Below are 13,612 nucleotides of genomic sequence, written 5' to 3' on the forward strand. Positions count from 1 at the left end.
TTTTTATTTTTTATTTTTTTGAAAGGGAGACTGGTTCATTGAGGTGGGGCCGCCTGCCGCGGGTATTACAGCTAATTAAGGGGTGAGCTGCGACTTGAAATGCACTTGCTCTTTCCGTTACCTGGTTCTGCTTGTGTAAGACTTCTTATTAGCCAATTAAGAAGTACTTTTAGACACCTTTAAAGCAAGAAAGACCCTCATCCCGTACCACACTGTACCCCACTGCTAACGCCACCGTGGGAGGGGGCCCCTCAGCTGGGAACAGAAGACTGTACACTTCATTCACGTGTTTTCAATTAGGCCTTTGCATGATACATACACTGAACCAGTACAAAAGCATCTTATAGGGGCATGCAGGCTGGGGTCCCAGGAGGATGTTGCGGGCAGTGGTGGAACGTGGAAGAGGGGCTGGCCTCTTCTTCTAGTCTACAACTCTGCCCCCGTCTCCTGGAGTCTGCATCACTGGCAAGGGGGCCGCTGACTGTCCGTCTGTCTCTCCTTCTCAATCCCTTCAAGCTCAGGGAAAAAGGGTCGTTGGCAGCGACAGGGCTGGGAGCTCAGTTCCTCTGGGCCCTGCTGGCTCAGGCTCAGTGGCCATGGACTCCTCAGCCCTACCTCTGGTTTTTGTTTTTGTTTTGAGACAGGGTCTCACTCTATTGCCCACGCTGGTGCAGTGGTGCAATCATGGCTCACTGCAGCCTCCAGGGCTCAAGCAATCTTCCCACTTCAGCCTCCTGAGTAGCTGGGACTACAGGCACATGCCACCATGCCCGGCTGATTTTTGTATTTTTTATAGAGATAAGGTTTCACCATGTTGCCCAGGCTCGTCTCGATCTCCTGAGCTCAAGCGATCCTTCCACCTTAGCCTCCCAAGTAGCTGGGGCTACAGGTTACTAGTCAGTTCTCCAACTCCTGAGCTCAAGTATTCTGTCCGTCTTGACCTGCCAGAATGCCCTATCCCTGTTTTTCTGGAGTCTTGGAACTAGTGGCGCTGCAGCACCTCTGCTTTCAGATTCTCCTAGTCTTCCCGCTGAGTAGAAGGTGGGAGAGGAGGTGGGTGTCAGACTGGGCCAGGGCCCTAGGCCCCCATGTAGCTTGGTTAAACTCCCAGTTGGGACAGTTTAGGCGCTGTGCCTTATTCAGTGAGACGCGTGGAACAAATACTTCCCTCCCCAAAGCAGAAAGATCCCTGATTGCTGACAATCAGGATTCCATGCGCTTGACTCGGCCTGGGGCCCTGCTGCCTCTCACCCTCACACCCAGTTCCAATTGCTGCACTCTGTGGCCTCCCTGCCACCAGATTAGGTGTAGATAATGGGTATGGGGTGGGGCTGCTGACACCACTGGCTGACCAAACCCCTTTCCCACACTGAAGGGAGAAAAGGCAGGAGGTTAGGAGCTCCCAAAGGCAGCACTGCTTGTGACAGCACCGCGGGAGTCCTTAGGGCCTACTAAGGGGCTGGACTGAAACTCAGGATCAACTTTGTCTGACTCCAAAGACCATGCACCTCCATGGACCTCACAACTCAAGCAGCTTCCCTAGGCCTTTGAGATCCTGGAGACTGACTCTTCTGCAATAGAAGAAAGATGCCTTTTGATTCTCATCCTTCTAGTACTCTTCACAATTGGAAATAATCCCCACCAGAGAATGCTTCTGAAATGTCTCGGAAACATTTAGAATAATTTGGGGAAATGGCTGAAGGCTGGGTTTAAGAAATCAAGGCCTAACATTCTATTTTTCATTTCTTATGGGAGAGATTTGAAAGCACTTATAATAGACTCAATATGTCTGCAAATTATTTTTGTCCCCTTTCAGTATTTGAAGGCTGTTGATGATTTTCAATTCAGATGAACTCAAACTACTGTGCCTGAAACAAACTTTTACTCTGAAAGCAAGAGACACAAAGGTATATCTGCTGAGAAGACATTTTCTCCTGCTACAATTTAGCCAAACAGCTGAGTACATCTTAAAGTCAGTCCTTGATTTCTAACAAGTCAAGCTATTTGCCAAGACCACAATCAGCATATGACTGCTTCAACTACTTCATCGTACCAAAAGATTGACCAGACAGGTCGAAGCTCTGAGGGTAGAGTGGTGAGAGGACCCGCACCAGCAGGTGGGTAGCCATAGGTTCATAGGTTTGAATCACTCATTAGGTGGGGTGTTTTGAGGTCCTGATATTTATGACACAATTAATGTGTATATTACTAAAAGTAAATTATAGAACATTACAAATAATACATATATAAACTAAGCATGTCAGCAATTACAACTACTGTTATTCATCATTATTCTAAGTGTGATCATTATTATTACCACAGTTAGAAATAGTAGTTGTGGCTGCTGCTGCTGCTGCTATTGCTGGAGGGATGGTGATAAAAACACCGAGTAAGGTTCTGCTGCCTCCTCCACCTATGGCATCTGGAGCTGCTGGCTCACTAGTTTGATGCACACACTGGACCTCTTTGGTGAAGTTGCAGCTGGAGAGCCTTCAGGCTCCGCTATGGCAGAATTTGAAGGTGGCAGGTAGGATGGTCCTGGGGTGCAGTTGACGGTGAAGAGGTGCACACTACTTAGTGAATGAGTGGAAGCCTTTGGTGAAAGGCAGAGTTTGTCCATGACACAGATCAGATTCCACTTTGACTGGGGCCAATTAGTGAAACAGACACATCTGCAGAACTGGAAATAGAGGACAAAGATTCAGTTGATGTGTTCCAGAAGCAGACAGGAGTGTCTACTGAGAACATACTCACTGCTTTACCCCAGAACTCTGTTACTACAGACCAGGCAGACATTCTCACATAGAAAATTGCAATATGGTTCCATCACGTCTACTGGTCCAGCATCCCTTTCTCTATTCTTCACTTTCCTGTTCCTCATTCCTTTATTGTACATAAATTATCGGGTGTAGCTATACAGACATATTGATAGTTTTTGTTTGCTTGCTTGTTTGTTTGTACTGAATGAACAATGATCATTGATTTCCAATGACCACTGGGGTCACTGGTGTTGAGTGATTTCCAATGAAGGCAGGTGAGGGAAAACACTGGTTCTGTGAAAAGACTCCCTTTCTCCACCAGGGGCTGCTCACTCACCGTTTATCTCTCTATTCCAGGACTTTAACAACAACAATATAAAAAATATAATGATCCTTTAGGCTTGTTGGGAGCAGGAAAAAAATAAAAGGGAATAACCCTTGCATACATTGTTCAATTAGAAAATTTTATTTTTAAAAATATATCATTGTAACGCTAAGGACAATTTTATAACTTTTTAAATGTAGCTGTTACACACAGAACAAATCTGTCCTCACACAGGATAAGTGACAATTAAAAGAACAGAACAAATTCCAGATATGTTCTTCTTCAAATGTAGGATCTGGTTGTTTAAATACACATCTTGTGTAACATGAAAAGAAAAAATGTAGTATATAAATGAAAACAGGAAGTAAAGTTTCTCTAGTCACCAAGTGTGTTGGCTGGACTGAAAATGAGGAAGAAGGGGTTTCCGTCTGCAATAAGTTTGAAGTGCCCCCAGGAGCCAGGGAACTGTCCACACCCTCTGAGGCTAGCCCCCTCCTCTTCTGCGTGGGGCAGGGTGCCTGTGAGATTTCCATGTCCTGGCCCATGAGGTGCATGGAGGGTGGGAGGTTGTCTGTCTCACACCCAGGCAGATATCCTTGTTCCAGGGCCCTCTGGTAGATATTCCCAGGATCTCCGTAGGCTGCCAGGGTCACACCCCTCCAGAAAAGTTATATAGGTAAATTGTTCTTAGGGGTCAGTCCATGGTTGATACCAAGCCACATTGCACCCTGGATAGAGGGCAACACATCTCATGCAACTGCAAACTACAGTAAAGGTCTATCTGCTGACAAAATCTGAGAGGCAGGAAATGAGACGTCCTCCTTATGCTTTGAAGGAAAAGACAACAGGCTAGAAGTGGTTGGCTCATGTGTTCATGACTGCCATTGTCAGGGTGAGCTGAGTAGTGCATGAGCTCAGAAAAGGACTGTGCCACATGACAAGCTGGAGGGGGTGTGACAGGAGAGCGGGGAAGATGACAAATAGACTACGGGAAGCAAAATGGAAGTTCCGCTTCATGGAAACATAGTACATTCTTTCCTCACAGTGAAGAAAAAAGGAAGAAGAAAGAAACTTGAAGACAGGCTTTATTTTAAAAGGAAAAAATATATTCTATAACAAAGTCCTAAGTAGTCTGTGGATGGCATATCTGTGCTTTCATGCAATGATTGGGTGAAACCTGCTACCACCACATCAATCGAATTGGCAACAGCATTCCAAAAAAGTAAGAAAAAAATAACGGGGTGTGTACTCTTGCCAAAGACACTCGAAAAACTCAATTTCTATGCATTACGATGAGAAGAAAAGAAAAATTACCTAGATTGAATCAGGGACGGAACTAATCACTCCTGGGATGAAATGCACACAAATGTGTATTTCCATGTGTGCGTGTTGTGTGTGTGTGTGTACTGTGGTGTGTTTGCCACTGAGTATGAGATACGCTGCCTGTTTGAACTAAAGTTAATGCTCTGAGTTTAAACAAAAGTAAAGTCCTGTGGAATCCAGAATCCACCCACCTAGTAGGTGGCTCTTCAACCTCAGGTTTCAGTCTCAGCTCCTTTGAGAGCAGCCACGCAGAAGACCAATTGCGGTGGGTGGGGGACTTGGTGGAGGGTGCCAAAGGTTTTGTTGGGGGCTAGGCACTAATTTGGGAGAGTTCTGTGAAAGAACGCATTCCCACCACAACCGGGAGCTAAGTCCTCATTTGGGCTCCAGAGGCAAAGTGGTCACTTCATTTCTCACCCCTCTGCTTTCTTCTCCACTCTGAAGTTGGTCACCAGGTGGCGGCGGAAGATCAAAGATAAATATCACTAGAACCAGAGCAGGCTGACTGTCTTTTCTTTTTCACTGACAAATAATAATTTTATATATTTATGGGGTACAATGTGATCATTTTGATATATGTATACATTATGGAAAGATTCCATCAAGCTAATTAACGTAGCCATCCACTCACCAATTTATCTTTTTTTGTAGTGAGAACATTAAAAATTTAATTTTGCAATTTTGAAATGTACATTATTCACTGTGCTCACTGTGCAGTGCAATAGATCGCTTATTCCTCCAGTCTAACTAAAGCTTCGTATCCTTCCATAAATCACTTCTTTTTCCCTATCCCACCCTTCCCCCTGACCCAGCCTCTGGTAACCACTTTTCTAGTCTCTATTCTTTGTTTCTGTGAGATCAATCTTTTTAATTCCACAACTAAGTGAGATCATACAGTATATGTCTTTGTGTTCCTGGTTTATTTAACTTAGTATAACATCCTCTGGTTCAATCCAAGTTATCACAAATGACATAATTTCCTTCTTTATGAAGGCTAAATCGTACTCCATTGTGTAAATACACCACATTTTCTTTATTCATTCATCTGTTGATGGACACTTAGATTGCTTCTATATCTTGACTGTTGTCAATAATGCCAAAATAAACACAAGAGGGCAGATCCCTCTTCAATAGCCTAATTTGAATTCTTTTGGATATATATCCAAAAGTGGAATTGCTGGATCATAGGATACTTTTTTTTTTCTTCAATTTTACTTTAACTTCTGGGGTGCGGGTGCGGCAGGTGCAGGTTTGTTACATAGGTAAACGTGTGCCATGGTAGTTTGCTGCACAAACACATCACATAGTTATTAAGCCCAGCATGCATTAGCTATTCTCCCTGATGCTCTCTCTCCCCCCACCCCCTAGTAGGCCCCAGTGTGTGTTGTTCCCCACCATGTGTCCATGTGTTTTCATTGTTCAGCTCCCACTTAGATGCAAGAATATGCAGTATTGGGTTTTCTGTTCTTGTGTTAGTTTGCTGAAAATAATGGCTTCCAACTCCTTCCATGTCCCTGCAAAGGACATGATCTCATTCCTTTTTATGGCTTCATAGTATTCCGTGGTGTATATGCACCACATTTTCTTTACATAGGATACTTATATTTCTAGGTTTTTGAAGAACTTCCATACTGTTTTCAGAACGGCTGTACAACTTTACATTCCCACCAACAGGGTACGAGGGTTTTCTTTTCTCCACATCCTTGCCAACACTTGCCTTCATTGGTTTTTTTGATAAGAGACATTCTAACAGGCCTGGGGTTACAGATACTGCTCTCTTCTATTCTCAATTAAGTGATCAGAATGTTTTATTTAAAGTCTTTAAATGGCCTTGAATTCTCCCATTGAAAACGGTTTCTCCTGGTATTAGCATAATTTCAGACTACTCATCAGAATGATAACATGCCATGTGAGATGACATGGGGTGGGGAGGGCAATTGAGAGAGCTGCCGCCAGAACACAGACAAAGGAGGAGAAGGGCTGGGATGCCTGTGGAGCAGGTGGTGAAACTTAACAGAGAAGAACAGGGGAGAATCGGAAAATGAAGCCAGCAGAATTCTTGCACCACGGAATCAGTGTTGCAGCCTAGGAACAGGCGTCCTCTCTCCACATGCAGAAGCAATGCCACTTCTTCACCTAGATGTTGCCGTCTTTGCCTGCAGATACAATTTCACTCTAACAGGACCATTTCTTAGTCCCACCCCAACCTCTGAGGAGGCAGAGAGGCTAAAAGTTAAGTTGATCACCAATAACCAATGATTTAATCAATCATGCTTATTTAGTGAAGCTTGCAGGGAAGCCCAAAATGAAGGGGTTCCTAGAGCTTCTGGAGAGCTGGATACATGGCAGTTCCCGGAAGGTGGGGTGCCCACACCAAGAGAGGACCCTGAAGCTCCAGGTAGACGGTGTCAGAATCCAGTTGAATTATACAACACCCAGCCGGTGTCTCCTGCATAATTGGCTGTTGATGCAGAGAAATCTCCATATATTTTGGTGACCGGAGGTCACAGAAGTATTCTGTATTGATTGTTGAGTGAGGAAAAGGAAATACACTTTGGTTGATTTATTTTTTCTATATCTCTCTGAGTTAGAAAAGTGAAAAATAAGGTGGGGGTGTGTATATATTAATGACAAAAGTTGTTCAAGAGAAAGACGTGTCAAACTGGCATCTACAAAGGAGAAGTAAAATCGTTTTGATAAACTCACCCCAAGAAATGTGGAGAAACAGGTCTAAGAAATAACGTTCTGTTGGAGCAGGCCATCGTGTTTGTGAAAATCTCCCTGCATGATATTCACATGCAGCCTGGGTTGACATCCACAGCCTCAGAAGAACAGAATTCTCTTTGTCATGAGCTGCTCTAAGGGCAGGGATGACCTTTGTCTTTCCTCATCTTAATGTACCATGGGGAGACAAGAACTTCAGTAAGTGGGATTCACAGCAAGGTGCAGATTAGAACTCCCTACAGAGGATTTCACCATCTTATGAGGTCCCATCCCAGAGATTCTGATGGGGTGATCCAGCTTAGGGCCCAGGCATCAGCAAGCCTGAAGCCCCCAGGGGGCTCTGATGCACCGCCAGCGCTGGGAAGGTGACCCCCAGAGGGTCCGATGCCCAGGGAGCTTTTTCCCCTGAGATAAGGAAGAGAGCTTCACGGACGTCTTGGGGCCTGTGGCAGAGGACTAGGGTGTGACCAAGGAACTCTTCTTAAGATAGACTGTGAAGGGGTGCATGGGTTCTATACTAATGTGTTTTTCAAATGTGTTTCAGGCTGTTTCTCTTCTTGAGGATATGTCAAGAAATGCTTGTGTTCAGCTTTAGAGCTTAGGGAAACTCATCAAAACTAAGGAAAATTGTTTCCATAATTTTTGTATAAATAAAAATGATTTCTAATTTCATGATACAAAGCTCCATGAAGTCTGTTTTCATCTGGCTGATAGAAGGAAAAAGACATTCTATTCTTGTCTTTGTGTGTGTGTGTGTATACAGAAGTAAAACTATTACGCAGATTTCTTTGGTGATACGTAAGGAAAAAAGGAAAGAAAAGATCTGGGCTGTGATGGGAAGTGGTTTCTACCTGTTTTTCTGAAGGTGTGACTTCAAAAGAGTTAAATCACACAAACCATGACAACAATTAGTACTAGTGATCCTTTTTTAAGGTAATAAAATGGAAAATACCCAATGGACACAAACATGTTCAAAGGTTTTTTTTTCCCTCAGGTCAATTTCCACCATCATAAAAAGAGACAAAGTGATTATATGATTGGACTGCCACTTGTCCCCGAAAGAGGTGAGAGGAACAGACAGTAGGTTTTATTACTTTTATTTTATTTTAAATAAATATTACAGCAGTAACCAGATGTTTTAATGACAGCTTATTTGAGCTCCATTGATCCTTTGAATCCATATGAAAAAGCATGCCCATATCTGACCACATTCAGCTGCACTGGGAACCACAAAGAAGGAAAAAATATTTACTTCAATGTTCGTTAATTGGGATTTTAAAGTGACGCTTCTTCCATAGAGCCACAGGTTGGTGAAAATGTGACAAGGGCTGCTGTGATTTCCAGAACAAGCTCCTATCCTCTGGGGGTCCTCAGATGGATTGATCCTGATGGATCAATTCCTGGACATATACACCCTCTCAAGACAGAACCAAGAAGAAATTAATTCCCTGAACAGACCAATAATGAGCTCCAAAATTGAGTCAGTAATAAATAGCTTATCAATTAAAAAAAGGCCAGGACAAGATGGATTCACAGTCAAATTCTACCAGATGTACAAAGGAGAGCTGGTACTACTCCTACTGAAACGATTCCAAAACATTGAGGAGGGAGGCCTCCCCAACTCATTCTATGAGGCCACCATTATCCTGATACCAAAACCTGGCAGAGACACAATAAAAAAAGAAAACTTTAGGATCAATATCTTTGATAAATATTGATGCAAAAATCCTCAACAAATACTTGCAAACCAAATCCAGCAACACATCAAACAACTAATCCACCAGGATGAAGTAGGCATCATCTCTGGAATGCAAGACTGGTTCAACATACATAAATTAATAAATGTGATTCATCACATAAACATAACCAAAGACAAAACCACATTATTATCTCAATAGATGCAGAAAAGGCTTTTGATAAAACTCAACACTGCTTCATGTTAAAAACTCTCCATAAATTAGGTATCAAAGGAACATACTTCAAAACAATTAGAGACATCCATGAAAAACCCACAGCCAACATTATAGTTAATGGGCAAATGCTGGAAGCATTCCCCTGGAAAACAAGCATGAAACAAGGAGGCTTATTTTCACCACTCCTATTCAATGTAGTATTGAAACTTCCAGACAGAGCAATCAGGCAAGACAAAGAAATAAAGGGCATTCAAATAGGAAGACAGGAAGTCAAACTATCCCTGTTTGCAGATGACATAATTCCATACCTAGATAACTCCATGGTCTCAGCACAAAAGCTCCTTCAGCTGATATACAACTTCAGCAAAGTTTTAGGATACAAAATCAACATACAAAAATCACTAGCATTCCTATACACCGACAACAGACAAGCTGAGAGCCAAATCGGGAAGGCAATCCCATTCACAATTGCCACAAAAAGAATAGAATATCTAGGAATACAGCTCACCAGGAAGGCGAAAGACCCCTACAATGAGAATTACAAAACACTGCTCAAATAAATCAGATACGACACAAACAAATGAAAGAACATTCCATGCTCATGAATAGGAAGAATCAATATCATTAAAATGATTATACTGCCCAAAGCAATGTACGGATTCAATGCTATTCCTATCAAACTGCCAACAAAATTCTTCACAGAACTAGAAAAAACTATTTAAAAATTCATATGGAACCCAAAGAGAGCCTGAATAGACAAGGTAATCCTAAGCAAAAAGAACAAAGCTGGAGGCATCATGCTACCTGACTTCAAACTATACTACAGGGCTACAGTAACCGAAACAGCATGGTACTGGTAAAAAACAGGCACATAGTCCAATGGAACATAATAGAGAGGCCAGAAGTAAGGCCACACAGCTACAACCATCCGATCTTTGACAAAGCTGACAAAAAGAAGCAATGGGGAAAAGACTGCCTATTCAATAAATTGTGCTGGGATAACTGGCTAGACATATGTAGAAGATTGAAGCTGGACCCCTTTCTTATATCATATGCAAAAATCAACTCACAATAGACTAAAGATTTAAATGTAAAACCAAAAACTATAAAGTACCCTGGAAGACATCCTAGACAATACCATCCTAGACACAAGAATGGGCAAATATTTCATGACAAAGACACCAAAAGCAATCACAACAAAAGCAAAAATTGACAAATGGTATCTAATTAAACTTAAGAGTTTCTGCACAGCAAAATTATCAACAGAGTAAACAGACAACCTACAGAATGAGAGAAAGTTTTTGCAAACTATGCACCTGACAAAGGTCTCCTATCGCAAGGAACTGAAATTTACAAGAGAAAAACAAACAACCTCATTAAAAAGTGAGCAAAGGACATGAACACACACTTTTCAAAATAAGACATACATGTGACCAACAAGTATCTGAAAAAAAGCTCAATATTACTGAACACTAGAGAAATGCAAATCAAAACCACACCACTTCACACCGGTCAGAATGCCTATTAAAAAGTCAAAACATAACGCTGGTGAGGCTGTGAAGAAAAGAGAACACTTACACGCTGTTGGTGGGAGCGTAAATTAGTTCAATGATTGTGGAAAGTGGTATGGTGATTCCTCAAAGACTGAAAAACAGAAATACCATTAGACCTAGTAATCCCATTACTGGATATATACCCGGAGGAATATAAATCATTCTACCATAAAGATATGTGCATGTGAATGTTCATTGCAGCACTATTCACAATAGCAAAGACATGGAATCAACCTAAATGCCCATCAGTGACACACTGGATAAAGAAAATGTGGTACATATACACCATGGAATGCTATGCAGCCAAAAGAAACATTATCATGTCTTTCACAGAAACATGGATGGAACTGGCAGCTATTATCCTTAGCAAGCTAATACAAGAACAGGAAACTAAATACCATGTGTTCTCACTTATAAGTGAAAGCTAAATGATGAGGACACATGGACACAAAAAAGGGAAACACAAAAAAGGGAACAAGAGACACTGGGGTCTACTTGAGGGTGGAAATTGGGAGGAGGGAGCAGAAAAAGTAACTTGGGTACTAGGCTTAATTCCTGGGTAATGTCGTAATCTGTACAACAAATCCCTGTGACATATATTTACCTATGTAACAAATCTTCAACCTATGTAACGAACCTTCACATGAACCCCTGAACCTAAAATAAAAGTTAAAAAAAGGAAAAATTAGCGGTAAGCTCAAACCTGTAATCCTAGCACTTTAGAAATTCCGAGGCAGTGAGGATGTGAAGTCAGAGATCCAGAATGCATCCTGTGGCTAACACTGGGTGAAATTACACGATCTCTCTACTAAAAATACAAAAAAAAATTAGCCAGAAGGCGTGGTGGTGAGCCTGTCAGTCCCAGCCTTCTTTCGAAGATGAGGCAGGAGAATGGCGTGTGGGCGGAGCTTGCAGTGAGCTGAGATCGACACTGCATCCAGCCTGGGTGACAGGCAAAGACTCCGTCAAAAATTAAAAAATTAAAAAGAGGGACTACACCAAATGTGAGGAGAACGTAGGGGAAATGGGACCCTCGTACAGTCTTCATGGGAATGTGTAATGATATCACCCCTTTCCAAAACAGTTTTGTGGTTGTTCCCTTTTTTAGACATTAAACTCTGAAGTATTTACTTAAGGGAAATTGTAATGTATGCCTATTCAGCAACTGGTACATGAATATTCATGCCAGTTTTATTTGTAATAGACAAAAACTAGAAACAATTTACATTATCTTCAACTAGTGAATGAATAAAGCTCTAGAATGCAATTTTGCATTGAAAGGCAATGAACTGTTGATACCTGCTACAGTGGGAATGGACCTTATGCTGTGTGAGTCTATTTATACAGAATTGTGGAAAGTGAAAATCAATCCATTGTTACCGGAAGTGGTGGTTGCTTAGAGATGGGTTGGAAAGAGTGCAAAGGAAGAATCGCCATGGGGGTAAGTAATCATGATAAAATGTCTGGGGGGAATTGATATGTTCATTGTCTTGACTGTGTTGATGATTCCCCAGGTATACACACACATCAAAAAAATAAACACTTTAAATATATGCAGCTTATTGAAAGTTAATTATACTTTAATGAAGCTGTTTTTAAAAATAAGCTCAATTGAAACCTGTAAAATGGAAGTTTAAAATTAGGCAAACAATATAATCCAGGTTGAAGAATAAAAAAAATATGATCAACAAGCATTTAATACATTCTGACAGTTTCAGAACAAAGAAAATGAAACAACAGCATGGTGATTTTATTTGTTCATCCAATTGAAAACATACCAACATCTCTCCCTAGAGAAAACTGTTAAAGGTTAGCAGATATCAGTCCTTTATTGACTCAGGGTGGGAGAGTAAAGAGCTAGTCTTTTCTGACTTATAGGGGGAGGATCTACATATATATTTATTTTGCTATACTTTGCAATACACAAACACATATGAATGATTGTACCCTAATATTTTTGATTACAAAGAAATGCGTGACTGTCATAAAACATCCAAAAACATCAAATGTCTAACATGAAATACAAAATTTATCAGTAGTTTTAGACCTAAATGAAAGTTTCTACTTTGAGGGTATTGTTCAAACTCCTTTCCCAAGAGTGCCCCCTGTTTTGTCATGTATTAACACAGTGTGTCTAAAATTGCCTAAGAAGTAGCAGGTCTTTCTTCTCACTCTCACACAGCTGTGTCCTCTATTGAATAGGATCTGGGTGACCCCAGCTAAAGCCTCATTTGATCTACCAACAGGCTCCTTTATCTCCTGTCCAGGGAAGGGGCGGGCCCATTTTCTTCCTAGGAAGAGCTCTGAGCTTCTCCACCCTAGGGACCAGGCAGTGTGACTGTGATGAGCCAGCCCTCAGCAAGGAAGACATAGGCCACCTGGGTGGCCATGGCACAGGTTTGTACCACAGCACAGAGGCCCCTGGAGCCAGATGAGCTCAGACAGGTGCTGCCAGGTCAGCAGAGAAAATGCCTACTGTTCCCACACCTGGGCTGTGTTGTGATAACTGGCTTCAGATGGAGTGTGCACAGAGGTCGCCAGGCTTTTCTGAAGTGGCAGTGGGAGGTCTCTTGAGACTGAGATCCGGGCTACTCACTGTGCCTAGTGTGGGCCTCTCTGGATCCCCCACAGCAGGCATCATGGGTCTCCTCATTTCACTGATGTGTACAGTGTCAGAGGCCTTTAGTTTCTCTTCCAAAGTCAAGCAATCCTTTTGCAGTTTTGGCTCATGTCGTTGATGGTGTCTTGAAGAGGAAGCATGTGAGTGAGAGACTTACCAGAATAGCTCCCATGGATGCTCATTCTCAGAATGTCCCCATGCACCTTCAGGTGAACCCCATTTGTCTTTCCTCCTCCTTCCTGGCCCCCTCTGCCTCCCTAAGGAAAGGAGGCTAAACCCCTCCTGGGACCCCAAATGCTTTCTGGATGTCGGGATCTCTGAAATCCTCACAGCCACTGAGAAACCCCTTTCCTCCTCAAGCTCTGTATAAATAACCTGCTTATCTGCCCTTTGGA

At 42.2% G+C, this 13,612-nt stretch overlaps 1 long non-coding RNA gene across 2 annotated transcripts; it reads left to right on the top strand.

The window, feature by feature from the left end:
• Window positions 1-8: 8 nt before the first annotated feature.
• On the top strand, window positions 9-12,036 carry LOC110742024. 2 transcript variants are annotated; one of them, XR_004179799.1, is made up of 4 exons: window positions 9-82; window positions 1,817-2,117; window positions 8,126-8,195; window positions 11,932-12,036. It is a non-coding gene; the product is annotated as an uncharacterized LOC110742024 (long non-coding RNA). The 2 variants fall into 2 exon arrangements; XR_004179798.1 differs by lacking the exon at window positions 9-82 and having other exon boundaries at window positions 1,359-2,117.
• Window positions 12,037-13,612: the final 1,576 nt, after the last annotated feature.

The sequence above is a fragment of the Papio anubis genome, chromosome 18 (genome assembly GCF_008728515.1).
Source record: "Papio anubis isolate 15944 chromosome 18, Panubis1.0, whole genome shotgun sequence".
Taxonomy (NCBI): domain Eukaryota; kingdom Metazoa; phylum Chordata; class Mammalia; order Primates; family Cercopithecidae; genus Papio; species Papio anubis.